We start from the raw sequence: 15874 nt of genomic DNA, 5'->3' as shown, positions 1-15874 counted from the left end.
TTGTGTAGGAAGGGGCACCTTCCTGCCCAAAAACAATCAATTGAGGTAATTTCCTCTTCCAATGTTTTCTGTAGAAAGAAGCACGCTTTGAAAGAGGAAAAAAACGAGGAGAAATTAAAACAGTTCTCCTCAAAGTGCCTAACTATGCCACCCTTGGGGTGGCGTCGTATTCTGATGCATTTCCAGATTTAAGATTGCTTATACATCTTGAAATGCATCACTGGACATGGGTGTTGCGTGGGCACACCTACAGCAACACCCATGTCTCTCCCCTAATAAGCAAAGTTTTGCGTGAAAAGGGGCGATATGTACAAGCACACGTAAAGCCACGCAGGGTGGCTTTACGTGTGCTTGTAAATATGACGCAGCAGGTTGCGCCACCAGTGCGTCAATCAACGTGACGCACCGGCGGCACAAGGGTATTGTAAATAAGCCCCACTGTACTTTGTCTCTTTTCTTAATAAATGTAAGCACCAAACTTGGTACTACTAATTTTGGCATCTTGGAAGCGGGAAAAGCAAATTCTGCTTTGGCACAATTTGAAAGGGTGTTGTGCAGGTAACATATATTTTTGTGGTAAAGAGAAATTGCGCGCTACCTCCGTGGGTCCCGGAGTAGGTTGCTACTCGCCGAAAAAGTGCTTCAACGCCTCGTCGGGGGTAGTAAGCTCTATACAAATGCAATTACAATGCAAAACATTGATTGCTGTAAAAGAGTTTGACTGTTGATAGCCAAGGTGTTAGTAGGTACAATGTTTTGCGGAATAACATAAAGCACAGAAGTCTGCGTAGGCAGAAACTATCTCTGCTACTATTCATTTTTACTGAAAACCTTCGGATAGTGGATACTATATCAAACTTGTCAACTCATCAGCATTTGGAAAGAGTTGCCGTCTTTAGACTTCCTTCACCAGTCTGACAAACAAAATCCCTGCATGGAGAATCCACTCAAAAAAGTGTTAGTTCTCACTAAGGTGCTAAGGAGATTGCGGAAATAATAATTTCCCTTTGGATGGAAAGCATTCGACATACCACATACCTGCAACTGAACGCATGGCCCGAGTGACACTTCTAAATAATTCTGGCTTTTTAGTCAACACTACTTTGCATTCTGGGATTTATTTGTAGTACCATGTGCCCCATTGCATGTAGGGCCATACTAGCGGAATCACGCAAAATATCTTTGGCCCAAAAACAACATTGGCTGAAAATGTGCCTCTTGATAGCTGCGAGATATTCAGGCAGAAACGAGACAACTTTGTCAGGATATGAATAATTATTCTAATTTCTCTTCGTTAGGTCTTTCAAATTTGAAAACGAACGGAATGTTTCACGAGTTCCTCAATGTACACAGAAACATAGCCTTGTTCAACTTCATTTGAGCAATACATGTACCGCCTAAATATGGCTATATCATGTGCTAGTTTTATGGTAGTTACTTTAGCAGTTCTTTATCATAGAAAGTCATCGATTTAACCAATTAAATTCAGAGCAATAGACGCAAACAGCACAAAATATTAATGTTCCCACGGTCATCTTTACGCAATTCTAATCCGTAATAACCAGTTTGATGCACGAGAAAAAGCTATAGCGCACCAGCTTCCTTTCCAAGATGGCCGCCACGTCTTCTTTTGATAAAGCACATGCCTGGGCATTGCCCCTCATTTGCATACCCATAAGACCTCTCCAAGTACCAGGATCCTCCTACTACTAAGCTCCTATCCTTAGATAGAGTTTATAAGTTTGTACTTTTAGTTGGAAACGAACCGGCTGTAAAGCATCACAATTCTAATGTAATATAAACTCGCACTAAGTTACAAAGATAAGAAAATGTGATCGTTTATATACAAACCGCTTTCCCATATAGTTTGTGCTCGCTTCGGCAGCACATATACTAAAATTGGAACGATACAGAGAAGATTAGCATGGCCCCTGCGCAAGGATGACACGCAAATTCGTGAAGCGTTCCATATTTTGCATCTCATCCTTCAATTGCGTCATTATTTTTTTATTTTATGTGCCGATATGTAGACCGTGTTTGATCCTACCCTATTTGAACGCTTATGGCTAGAGCTTTTACTTAATTTCGTTTTCCTCAACGGGACTTATAGTCCCACAAGCGCCCTGCCAAATTTATTAATGCAAATTCATTCTGCCCAGTATGGTATGAGCATATATATAGTAGTTTTGCCTACGAGAGCACGCTACTCTGTGGGAGCCCAGTTTTAATTGTTTACTCAAGCATGTTAGTCACCCCGGGTCATATTTACGAGCCCCTTGTGCCTTTGGATCGTCACTTTTTGTGACACTCCAATGGCGCAAACTATAAAATCATATGTACGAGGTCATGCAAAGCCACTTTGAGTAGCTTTGAATGTTCTCATAGATATAGAGTAAGGCAAGTTGGCGCAAATCGCTGCGTTGCCCCTGCGTTGCCCCTGCGTTGCCCCTGCGTTGCCCCTGCGTTGCTCTACTCTGCCCTCGGGAGACGTTCCATGGGCGTTGTAGTGGGTGTTCCCACGCAGCACCGACGGATTATGACACTTCCCCAGATTTATAAGACCATGTAAACCTGGAGAAGTGACAAAACCTTCGCCTCCCGAGGTGAGGCGTAACTCGTCGTTTATTCCTATTTCCATGTGTGCTGCATTCTGTAACACGCATAGAAAGAGGAAAACGCCTCTTAGGATTGTTTTTATGCAGGAAGTTGCCCCCTTCTGCACAAAAATTCTGCAGACAACACAGGCACCCTTGCAATATGGTGAAAGGGTGCCTACATTGGCGCTAGACAGCCCATTGTGCGCCAGGGCTTTAGGAAAAGACAGGAATGCACCGTATTAGATAAATATGGTGCATTCATGCCCTTTCACTTTGACGTAGGGCAGTGCAGCAAGGTGACTTACTGCGCTGCTCCTTGTCAAATCCCCATACATGAGGCCCCCTGTTACAATTGGGTTTTATACATTTTCTAATGTCGATTTTATGCAACTTTTTAGTAATTTTCATTTGTGAATGTTAGTTTTCATGTACTTCAGTTAGTGGGAGTCCTCACACTATTAGAAAACTTGGCTTGCGTACGCATAGCCCCAATTGCCCTGCAATTTATAGTCTATTTGTTAAGCCTTCCCGGTAAAGTTATTCCTGCCATTATTACTGGTGACATTTTTGTAATGTGATAGGAGCCGCATAGTGAGGTTTATTTGGGGGACATCCAAAGATGGAGTGGGAGGAAGCACACATTGCCAGAGGAGCCCCCGACCCTTAGACAGACATTGTGCAATGGCATCACTGCAGCGGTAACTGCAGCGGACGCGGCCTCGCTCCCAGATGGACCTGGTTGCTGCCCGCAACGGCGCTACGAGGAAGGGCCCCTAAACCAGTGCACAGACTGAATGCTGCCCAGAGGGATTGAAGCGGCCTGCAGCTAGAGAGTCTCCTGGGCGATGCTGGGATACAGTGATGGCTCTGCTGGAGGCCTACAGTTTGCCCGCCATTTTGTCTCCTCCGCTTCCCTGGACGGGCACGCGCTCGGAAGGCCTCTAGGCTTGGGACATGTGAGTGCCACCCACAGGGCCCAAGAGAGCAACCGGACTAGTAGCCTGTCTGTCCTGGCGCTACAGTCGGCGCCCAACGCAGTTGAAGACCTCCCGGTGAGCACCGCATTGGACATCTGGGTCACCGGTGAGTGGGGGCCTGCCCGTGATTAGCGATCCTGCCTGGGGCGGGACCCGACTTAGCATCAGCTGCTACGCTGGCCTGCCATTTTCTTTGGGGGAATACCTAGCTGACCAACGAGATTTCCTCCCCAAGCGCCCCCCCGCTGCTGATAGGGGACAAAGTCTGAGGGCCTGCTATCTGTGCAGGAGAAAAAGCTGAGCTGATGCTGGAGATGGGGGCTACAAGTCTCTAGTGTGCCTTGCGAAAGACCTACGATTACACCAGGCCCCTCATTCGACTGCCAGTACGAGCTGATCTAGACCTCCCCACAGACGCACGTGTGTGTGTGCGCCTGTGTGTGTATGAAAGACTATGTTCACATTTGTGTGTGCTTGTGCATGCCTGTGCGTGTGATGGTGTTGACATGTATTTGGGTGTTTTTGTATTAGAGCATGTGATTCTATGTGTGCTTGTGTTTGTGTGCGCAGGTGTTTCTGTATGTGTGCCTATGTCTGTGCGTTTGATGGTGTGTGCATGTATGAGTGTTTTTGTATTAGAGCATGGAATTGTATGTGTGCTTGTGCGTGTGGATGTTTCTGTATGTGCGCCCTCTGTCCGCGTATGAGAGTGTGTGCGCACATTCGTTGTATGCTTGTGCATGTCTGTGCATGTGATGGTGTGTGTATCTGCATGTATTTGTGTGTACGTCCTTGGGTATTTTTGTTCTGGAGCATGTGATAGTATGTGTGTTTGTGTTTTTTTGATAGTTTCTGTAAGTGCGTGTCTGCGTGTATATGACAGTGAGCGCATTTGTGTGTGCTTGTGCATGTCTGTGCATGTGATGTTGTTTGCGTGTGCATGTGTTTGGGTGTTTTTGTATTAGAGCATGGGATTTTATGTGTGCTTTTGCTCTTGGATGTTTCTGGCTATATGCTTGTCTGTGTGCGTCAGTGCGCAAATGAGAGTGTGTGCTCACATTGGTGTGTGCTTGTGCATGTCTGTGCGTGTGATGGTGTGTGCAAGCTGGATTTGTTATTTTCTGTCGTCCGCTGTCCTGGATATTGACTTTAACTGCCTGATGCCTAACCTTAGGATGGCCACCAGTGTACCAGTGTACAGTACAGTCCCCTGCCTGACCCCAAGATGGCCTCCTTAGTGGTCCCCTACACGTTGTTTTACTTCCCTGGGACAACAATTGGACATTGACCAGACCTTGAACCTATCCCCTAACCTGCCTACACATCAGGACTTGGAACCTGCGGAACATACTCCAGACTGTGGAGATCTAGCGATTTTGCTAATGCCCAGTGGAGCTAACATATAGCTAAAGAGAAGATGGGTTGTGGACTCCCCCTCCCTGCCGTCACCTACCCATCCGGACCTTGGGCAGATTTTTCGCCTCGTCTCTACGTCTTGTCTCCTCCTACCCCTTTACCCTATCCCCTTACCCTTCCTGCTCCATTCACCTTGTCCCCTATGTTCTTTAAATGCTTTTCTTGATACTTATGTAACTTTTAACTGATGGTTTTTGCAACATTATTGTCCCTCATGTAAAGCGCTCTGATTCCTTCGGGTCTAGCCAGCGCTATATAATAACTCATTAATTACATTTGTTCCCATTTAGTACTCTTTCTCCCTTTGTCTACCTCAGTAGCTCCTAGCTCATATCCACTCTCCCATGAATATCTCACCTTGCCTGCCAGTCTGCCTAGCCCCCTGTCCTTTGTGCCCTTTGACTAAGCACTCCTTCTCCCCTTGTTGGGGAAAGATCCAATATTTATACTCTGGAGTCTCAGCATACCCGCGGAGAGAATCCACTGCGCCAAGGGAGCCACTCACAGCTGAGGTATGGTATGGCACCCCTTGCCAAAGCACTCCCTCTCCCCTTTTTGGGGAAGGATCCAGTATGTTGGCCTTGGAGTCTCAGAGACCCCTCTGAGAGAGTCCACTGCGTAAAGGGAGCCTCCCGCAACAGAGATAGGGAAGTGATACCACTTCCCCTGGGATCACAGCTTACTGGACTTTGGACGTTGCTTTGACTCTTCTACAGGTTTGTGTCCCCGTAGCCCTTCCCCTCATCTTTCCATGTGATGTCCTTCACCCTCACCTCCTCTTTCCCGCCTTATTTACCTGTCTATTTCCCCAGCTCCTTCCCCTCCCCTGAATCTTTCCCCTTGCCTGCTTTCCCCTTACGTATTTGTGCTTATTGTTTATCTTGACCTCACAAGTAACTATGTTGCCATACTCTAATAACTGTGTAACCTTTGTAAGGATGTAACCTGTAACTATGATCTGATGCTCATGTAAAGCGCTCTGATACCTCCGATTCTAGCCAGCGCTATATAAAACCTTTAAAATAAATAAAATAAAATACAAAAATAAATGAATACATATACTGCAGAGTTTCATTTAAGGATTTAGCATAGATTTTTTTAATTCGAAAGGTACATTGCTGAGATTAGGAAAATGCACTCATTCATTTCCAGGTCTCGCTACCAGAAAGTGCATGCTATCTGGTTGTGAAAGAATTACTGTGGGGATTACCAAGTATTCACAATGGGTTCACAGCCTGCCCATTGCTTCCTATTAGTTGACTTAATGGTCAATCTCATTTTCATGCTTTTTAATTAATGGCTTGTCTTTGTCCTCTTGTGTTTGTCTATCCCTCAAAGCATAGGTTCTTACCATCTCTTTGATTGCCGTACTTGTAACCTTCCAGTGCTCACTTTTAGGGAACTGCTTTTCCTTTTTGGTTAAGTACTCCATGAGAGTGAATGTGTTTCCAGGTCTGGCCCTTGTGCTTTTCTCCCACGCCAAATATCCATCCCCTGCGCTGCTCTATTATCCTTTGTGTGCTGCTCTTTCTCGCTTGTTTGAGTCCCACTTCCAAGCTCTACCTTACTGTCTCCCATGTGTTCTTCTCTCCCCATTTCCCGTGTTGCTGTCATCCTTGTGTGCTGCTTTTGCCATCCCTCCCTTCACCTGGTTGTATATTTCTGGTTCCCACCACCACGTTCCATTGTTGTCCCTACCAGCTACTCCATTGGCACCCACCTCAAGGGTCCTTTTATAAAAAAAATTGTACATGTTTTTGGTGGGCCAAGCAGAACATTGGTGCTGGCCAATCTTCTAATAAAAAGCAGTTTTGTGCTAGTTAAATTTCTTTTTTTTAAATTTACTGATCCTTCTGGGATTGCTTAAGGAAAAGAAAGTGATTGTGTCATTTTATAGCCCGCATGAGTGCTGACTCTCACACACGCTTGCATGATGACACAATTGCGCTCATCTGTCATCACGTATAAGCGCAACTATGAAATGACACGACCAGTGCGCACATCATCACCTTTTTTCTTTATTTTAAAATAGTGTCTGATGCTTCAGTCTATCTGCAAATAGCATTTGTAAAGACAATAGGTCAAAAAGGCAAGGCCTATTCGCTTTGAAGGTGATTATTCTATTTGTTTTCTAAAGAATTTACTGTATCAGATTGACCTTAAACTGTTTGGGTCTTTTTCCAAAGAATTAAACATTCAAGATTGATCTTTAGTTGTTAGAAAGTGCGTGGAAAAGGTTATTTTTCTTAACAAGTGGTCGTGTATACGAAGTCTTGAGTTATGTTGGAACATTGCTTGAGGTATATGAGTTTTTATTTCTATTCATTGGTAGAAATGCAGCCAGCAGTGGCAGGCACAGGTAAACGCGGTGGAGTTGGGCAGGACACGGCGGGGAAAAGTCACGGGGACGAAGGAATGGGTGTTATTTATTTATTTAATTATACTTATTCTGTTGTCTGTCGACTTCCCCCCCCGCCAGGGGCGGCCTTAGGCATGTGTAAGCTGTGCACCTGCACAGGGCCACCAAATCCCAGGGGCCACCACGCCAATATATATCCTTAATATAATAATCCTCTGAGGATGGATACATATTTGCGTGGTGGCCCCCGGCAGGGAGTTGGCGGCCTCCGGCTCTGTTCCACTTCCAAACACCCAGACCCCCCCCTCCCCTTCACTGGCCTCCGAGCTCCGCCCCTCCCGGACCACCTCTTCCGGGGCCCCCTACCTACGCTCCCAGCCCAGGGCCACCATGAGCCTAGAGCCGCCCCTGTCCCCGCTTCCAACCTGCCCCTGCCTCACCGCGTTTACCTGTGCCAGCCGCTGCTGATTGCAGCTGAAGTTGCCTGCAATATATTCCTGAATGTTTGTGTTGGGCGTGGGTCTGACAGTGAGCCAGCTTACCCACTTGATTTCCACTGCTTGTAAAACTCCAGAAGGGTGAGTTGCTTGAAAGACGCTATTGCAGGGGACTTTTCTTTTCAAGTGCTTCCTTTGTACTGCTGGGGTGAGGGTTTCCTATTTTGTTTGTTACATAAAGTGCTAATCTTTTTGTTTTGCTGAAAGTGATCTGTCATTTGGTCTGCCTGGTCCAGATTATTTTTCGTAATAAGTGGTCATATGCCTAATGTTTTGAGTTCTGTTTAAAAGGTCCCTGTGGTCAATGGGCCTCATTTATGAAAAGTGACGCATCGCTGCGTGAAAACAGCAATGCATCACTTTTCACTGCGCACTCCTTACGACATTCCTGATGCGTCATATTTAATGTATGACGCATCATGTCGCAAGGAGTTACAGATACGTCAGTATTTCTGACGTATCTGTAAGCGCAAAAGTGACGCATTGCTGGAGTCTGTCACAAAAGTGACGCAACTCCAGCAATGCGTCCTTTCACATGGGGAAAGCCCCATGTGAAAGGGCTTGCATCATTCTTACGCCTGCTGTTAGGCAGGTGCAAGATGTTGACGCAACAGCGTCCTAAAAGTGACGCAGTGAAATCTCAACGATTTCACTGCGTCACTATTACGAGGCTTTTTGCGGGGGAACGCCACCTCTGCATACATTATACCTGACGCAGGTATAATGTGGCGCAGGGGTTTAAAAAGTGACGCATCTACCTAGATGCGTCACTTTTTAAATATGGCGCAACGAGGCGCATTTTTTACACCGCTGGTGCGTCACAAAAAGTGACGCACCGGCGGCTCAAAACTGACGCAAGGCCTTCATAAATAAGGCCCCATGTGTTTATTGATTCTGTTAATTGGTGGAATTGCAGCTGAAGTTGACTACAGTATATTCTTACTCTGCACCTAGACAATGTAGGATCTACTGTTGTGTGCACTAAAAGGCTATTCCATCCAATAACATGCTCAAAAGTTAAATGCTTTGGGATACGCTCAACCTTCTTAAGGGGCACACCGTCAAAACACCTGATAGACTTAGTATAAATCATAACATCGAAGGAGCGTAAAAATACAACTTAATTTAATCAGATTTCAATTTCTTATTTTCATAGAGCAAACAGTTCCAAAAAACTAATCCTCCAAGTGAAAGTTGAAAAATCAGTTTTCTTTATTATGAAACATATGTTGATGTCAGTCAGCTTCCAGAAGGAGCATCATTATATCCTATACAACAATTCACAAATAACAACCAACGCGTTTCGTCCCCATCCGGGACATCATCAGGGCTGTAAATAATGGAAAAACACATAAAGTCAAAAGTCACCACACAATCATAAATTCAAGTGCATTATACACTGAAAATCATAAATTATTGAACATTATTTTCTAATCAAAAAAGTGTTCCAGATATACATTAAACATATACCACTCTGCCTATTGAACAATCTAGAAATCCTTTTAACCAACAACTTGTATTCTGGAAACATTATAATCCTGACTTTGACATGGAGAAACCATCAATGTTGCAATTAGACGATATTCAAACATATATCTTGAACGTTTGTGTTGGACATGGGCCTGACAGTGAGCCATCTGGCCTACTTGGTTTCACCTGGTTGTGAAACTCCAGAGGGTGAGTTGTTGGAAAGGTGTTAGTGTAGGAGACTTTCCATTTCAAGTACTTCCTTTGTAGTGCTTGAGTAGGGGGTTGTTTGTTTTATTTGTTAGATATAGTTCTAATGTTTTTGTTTTGGCAACAAAGAGTCTAATTTAGCTGTGGCATTTCGGCGGTCCACCTACCACTCACCTTGGCGGTCTACCCACCCTATTTAGATGTTATCAGGTCCAGAGACGAAAGAAAGCCGCGGTCCGCATTGATGTCGGGATAGCAAAAGCGGCTGTCGGAGGTAGGACCACCAATTTCCTCGCTGGCCCAATCACAATGTGCCTTCCCGCTTATTGTAGCTGTAAAACCTCCACACTTGAGTTTGCAGAATGGAAGGGATATTAGGCAGAACCTCAAGTTTTCTCAGTTTCACACTTCCTGTTTCGCCTTGGATCCCATCTTCCAAGTCCTGCCGCTGCTGCTGCTTCTTGATGATGACAAAACCAACACTGTTGTGGACGCAATCGACGATAAGCTCCACTTTTACCTGTTACATATTGACTTGTCTGTTAACATTTGCACAGGACTTGTGCATTTATAAATCTCTCTTACAAGGAATAGCATACCAATGTGCAATATGTCTACAATGTTGACGTTTAAGAAATTAAAAGAAACACACCTGTATGATCACATTGTATGTATAAATCTGGTGCAAACTGCCCTAAACAAAATGGACACTCGCACAAAAAAGGATATCCGAAAAAAAATCAACAAGCCACCATACAAGCGTGCTTAAAGAAATTTCTAAAATTCACACTTTAACAGCATATAATGAACACACATCATAGGGATAAGCACAATGTAACATTTTGTAGAAATTGCACTAAATAAGGTGTAACCTTTATCATAGAAATTCACAGTAACATCAATATTAGTCACAAATTAGAAGTTTTCAACATATAAGTCCATGTAACATTTCCTCTTTTCTAATGCAAGTCCTGTACTGTATCCAATTTCGATAGTCACAAAATGTTTCATACTGATCAGTAATCAAGGTGAAACAAACACTCCTGTAGTAACGCATCCCCAAAACATTTCTAACATCAATTAATTGGTGAAAGGGGCTAATTCAAACGACCACCACAAACTATGTTAACCATTGTATACACTTAACAAAGTAGACATTAAATACATCAGTTATATTACCTGCCATAATGGTAAAGGAAAATAGTACTTCACATTTTACTCAGAAACATTGCAATTTATGCCACAAAATGAGATAAGGATCTCAAAAATAAAAATGAAATAAAATAATATTCAAGCCGAATGGCAGTCTATAAGTCCAAATTCCTGCACTGCTGTGCAGACTCACAAAGTTTGCCTCCTAACCCACTGCCAAGGCGAACCTCCCCAAAAAGAGGCATCTAATGGGCAGAGCAGGTACCTCAATAATCTTACATGGAAGGGAATGGTTTGGAAGGGCTGCCAATAGGTGTGGGAGGTGTGGTTTTGGGAGGGGTGCTCTTGCATTTGGTAGTGGTGGGTGGGATGTGGAAGAGGTGGGTTGTGCTGTGGAAGGGGTAGATTTGTGTTTGGTAGGGGTGGGTGGGGATGTGGAAGGGGTGAATTGGGGTGTGGAAAGCGTAGATTTGCCTTTGCTAGGGGTGGATTAGGGTTTGGAAGGGGTGAAGGCAAGGGTAACAAGCATTTGCAATGCAATAGGTCTCGCATTAGGAAAGTTTGAGCTATTGGTATTGTAAATGACAATTTTTTTATTTATGTGTTGGTTTTGAAAATAGCGAAATTAATAGCTTTGTCATTTACAATGCCAATAGTTTTAACTTTCGCAAACGTGACACCTATAGCATTTGTAATGCAATATGTGTTGTATTTACATGACTTAGATGTAGTAATATTACAAATAACAATGGCTTTTATTTTTTCTAATAATTAATACTTAAATAAAAGTTATTGTAATTTATAATGGCAATAGCTTAAACTTTTGTAAATAACCTTTGGGAAGATTATGTTCAGTGTATTTTATTGTGATGAAAATCCAAGAACAGAAGTGAAATATTAGCATCTTTTTGTGACATTTGTAATAAAGCTTGAAACATTGAGAGAACATGTTAGAACCAGTTGTTGTTGAATGGTTGCTCTGAGTGATGCTGTGGCGTTCAGTGGTGCTGAGTGATGCTGTGGCCTTCAGTGGTGCTGAGTGATGCTGTGGCCTTCAGTGGTGCTGAGTGATGCTGTGGCCTTCAATGGTCCTAAGTGATGCTGTGGCGTTCAGTGGTGCTGAGTGATGCTGTGGCATTCAGTGGTGCTGAGTGATGCTGTTGCGTTCAGTTGTGCTATGGCGTTGAGTGGTGCTGAGTGATGCTGTGGTGTTGAGTGATGCTGTGGCATTGAGTGATGCTGTGGCGTTGAGTGATGCTGTGGTGTTGAGGGATGCTGTTGCGTTGAGAGATGCTGTGCGCTGAGTGGTGCTGTGGGGTTGAGTGGTGCTGTGGCATTGAGTGGTGCTGTGGCATTGAGTGGTGCTGTGGCGTTGAGGGGTGCTGTGACATTCAGTGGTGCTGAGTGATTCTGTGGCGCTGAGTGATGCTGTGGCATTGAGTGATGCTGTGGCGTTGAGTGGTGCTGTGGTGTTGAGTGGTGCTGTGGTGTTGTGTGGTTCTGTGACGATGAGTGGTGCTGTGGCGTTGAGTGGTGCTGAGGCGTTGAGTGGTGCTGAGTGATGCTTTGGCGTTGTGGATGAGAGAGGATGAGACGGACAAAGGGAGGTAGAAAAAAAATGAAAGGAACAGAAGGGAGGAGGGGCCAATCGAGAAAGAAGGTGGGGAAACTGGGCACGAGGAAGTAGGAGAGAAGGAGAGAAATAGAGGCGAGAGAGCGAGCAGGCACAGAGAGGGGAAGGGAGCAGAGAAAAACGTGTGTTACTTAAGTAAATAAAGCTGAATAAACATCATTTCACAGCGTCTAAATCACGAACCTTTAACCCGGATTAGCATTTGGCAGTAGGTCAGCATTAAAAGAAAAGGGTGAAAAGTAGCCGGCAGAGGAAAGGCAGCGCTGGGCAACCATGCCAGCATCCCGATTGACGGCCGCCTCATAACAGCCACGGCACCTCTTTTAATGACTATAGACCCAGTTGCCAGGTAAAACTTTATAGTTAAAAAAACAGAGGGGACGGAAAGAATATGCAAGTAAGAGGCAGAGGGAGCAAAAGGTGCTGAATGAGAGCAGGATGAACAGAGTGACACCACGAAAGAGCAGAGGAAGACAGAATAAAACAAAGGGAAATTGAAAGAAACAGATAGGGGACTGAGACAGGGGAATGAAAGTAACATGAGTTGGGAGATGGAGGTATGAATGAACAAGCCAGTAATGAGAAGGAGTCGAAGATGTGATTGGGCAGTAGATTGAAGGAACAAGCTCTTGGCCATGCTGTGTGGGGGGCGGGGGAGGGGGAGCAGGGGAGCGAGCGAGTGGGAGGGAACGAGCATAAGGCGAGCGGCGGAGGAGCAGCTTGGGAGCGCATTCCATTGAAGGCAGGCTGATGGATTTGACATGCATGCGCGTCTCACACGAGTGGAGCACATGAACTGCACGTAATACGCATTGAAAAATCCCCTTGGTAAGTTTGGTTGTTCCACCTCTATATGTCTCGACATCTGCAATGCGCAAGCGCATTGGCAGAGGTTGAGACCTAAAAAGGATGGCAAAGATACTACTTCAATCAATGGCCCGCCACTCATTCAGTGAATTAGACATCACCAACCACCGCCCCCACCCAGCTTTTTAAACCAAAGATACAACAACATACAATTCTAGAACTCCTGACACTAAGAGCCACCAAGGAAATACCATTGGCATGACAACCTGCCTTAACACAAATAATGGCTTCATCTTTACATACCGTTCCAACCAGTAAAATCACAGTACCACCCTGCTTTAAATAGTAATATCCCAACCCAGTCCTCACCAACAAATAACATCACCAAATTGCTGCAAAGAATACCACCAGCCATTCTTCAACAGCTGATGATACAGCCAATTAAGTTATGCCAAACTATGGTACATCGGTTCACTATGATTAAACATAACACCACTCCCCACCCAGCAACAACTAAAGAAACAAATAATAAATTTGCTTTAACCTATGACACCATCACTACCCACTTAGCTTCAAAGGATGATTATACCACTTATGCTGCACCTAGCAATGGCACTCTCACCACTACCCTGCCTTATCAAATAATGTATTCCTAGCACTGATTATGTCCCAATCAACATTTCCTGAAACAAGTCAGATCACCATTTACCATGCTACATCACCCACTATGCTACCAACACCATCACGTAGAATTCTACATTTGATCATTTCACGTCTCAAGATGTAAAAGCTAAAGATACCACCAAGGGTGTACAGACAAAATATCGACTCCAAAATATCGACTGGACATAATATCGAGTTTTAAATATAGACTGGACAAAATATTGACTGGACATAATATCGACTACAAAAATATCGTTTTTCAGGTAAGTGAAGTAATATCGACTGTATAAAATATAGATAGCAAAAAAATCGAATTTTTAATAATATATAATATTTTTTAGTGTATTTTTATGTAATAATATGTGTGAATAGTGTGTATTAATGTTATAAAATATTTTATTAAATGAATTTTGTTTTTATAATAATTGCGTAATGTAATTCTGTAGCGGGTTGTGGGTTTATAGGGGAATAGGGTGGGAAGTAATTTAATAATAATTAATTAATTAATATATGTTTGTTAATATTTTTAATTAATAATTAATTGATAATTAATTAATATTAATTAGTTAATTAATTAATATAATTTTGAACATATTTTGTATTAGTAATTAATTGTTAATTAATTATTTGTAATTAGTTAATTACATTAATTAGAGTAAATTTTTAATATATTTAATTTTGTGTTATTTTTAAGTAATTAATTTGGAAAAAATAATATTATTTATTAAAATAATTACAGCTAATGTTCTAATATATTTACTTTATTGTTATTGTTAATTAATAATTAATTGGTAATTAAATAATATTGATACATTTTGGGTAAAGGAGCATTTTTAGGGTTCAGGGTCAGTTTTCAGTTTTAGGGTAAAGGGGTATTTTTGGGGTTCAGGGTCAGTTTTCAGTTTTTGGGTAAAAGGGCATTTTTAGGGTTCAGGGTCAGTTTTCAGTTCATGGGTAAAGGGGTATTTTTAGGGTTCAGGGTCAGTTTTCAGTTCATGGGTAAAGGGGTATTTTTAGGGTTCAGGGTCAGTTTTCAGTTCATGGGTAAAGGGGTATTTTTAGGGTTCAGGGTCAGTTTTCAGTTCATGGGTAAAGGGGTATTTTTAGGGTTCAGGGTCAGTTTTCAGTTCATGGGTAAAGGGGTATTTTTAGGGTTCAGGGTCAGTTTTCAGTTCTTGGGCAAAGGGGTATTTTTAGGGTTCAGGGTCAGTTTTCAGTTTTTGGGTAAAGGGGCATTTTTAGGGTTCAGGGCCAGTTTTGGGTTTTTGGGTAAAGGGGTATTTTTAGGGTTCAGGGTCAGTTTGGGGTTTTTGGGTAAAGGGGCATTTTTAGGGTTCAGGGTCAGTTTTGGGTTTTTGGGTAAAGGGGTATTTTTAGGGTTCAGGGTCAGTTTTCAGTTTTTGGGTAAAGGGGCATTTTTAGGGTTCAGGGTCAGTTTTGGGTTTTTGGGTAAAGGGGTATTTTTAGGGTTCAGGGTCAACTAATAAGATTGTAAAAAATTATTTTTATTATTTTCATTTATTATTTAATTATTATAATTTAATTTAAGTAGTTTTAAGTATATTTTAGTAATTTAAATTTAATATTAATTTAATTTAACACTGTTTTTAATAAAGTCGATATTTTTTACATCTATATTATTGTTAACGATATTTTGTACTCGATATTTTTGTACTTACCTGTTTGTAGATACAAACTCGATATTTTGACTGTCGATATTTTGTCCACGATATTCTGGCAAGTCGATATTGTGTCCGTCGATATTATTTCAGTGATCCACCACCAAGTGCAAACTGTAACCAATTGAGTGACCAGATCAAGATATTAGAAATCCACAATCACAACAGGGCAGTGTTTAATTTGAGCCAGTGGTTTCCTGTGCTCGGCTCCAGCACATGATTGTCAACAAAGGGCCTGTAACAGTCTGCCACACAGTGGCGCTGTTCTGTCTAATTTAGAGATGAGCACAACAGTTGTTTATTAATTCAACACATTAAAAATGACTATTGGGTGTCGCCCAAACCATTCTTATAGCTCTGGGGGCCTTGAAAAGGCTGAATTGTCACACTTGTTGAAGTGTGATGATTAGTGATTGC

The 15874-nt window shown here is 42.8% G+C and overlaps 1 non-coding gene across 1 annotated transcript; it reads left to right on the top strand.

The window, feature by feature from the left end:
- The first annotated feature begins 1869 nt into the window (after positions 1 to 1869).
- LOC147707305 (U6 spliceosomal RNA) lies at positions 1870 to 1976 on the top strand. The gene has a single exon (XR_015296781.1). It is a non-coding gene; the product is annotated as a U6 spliceosomal RNA (small nuclear RNA).
- Positions 1977 to 15874: the final 13898 nt, after the last annotated feature.

The sequence above is a fragment of the Lissotriton vulgaris genome, chromosome 6 (genome assembly GCF_964263255.1).
Source record: "Lissotriton vulgaris chromosome 6, aLisVul1.2, whole genome shotgun sequence".
Lineage (NCBI taxonomy): Eukaryota > Metazoa > Chordata > Amphibia > Caudata > Salamandridae > Lissotriton > Lissotriton vulgaris.
This window is presented reverse-complemented; position numbering and strand designations above follow the sequence as displayed.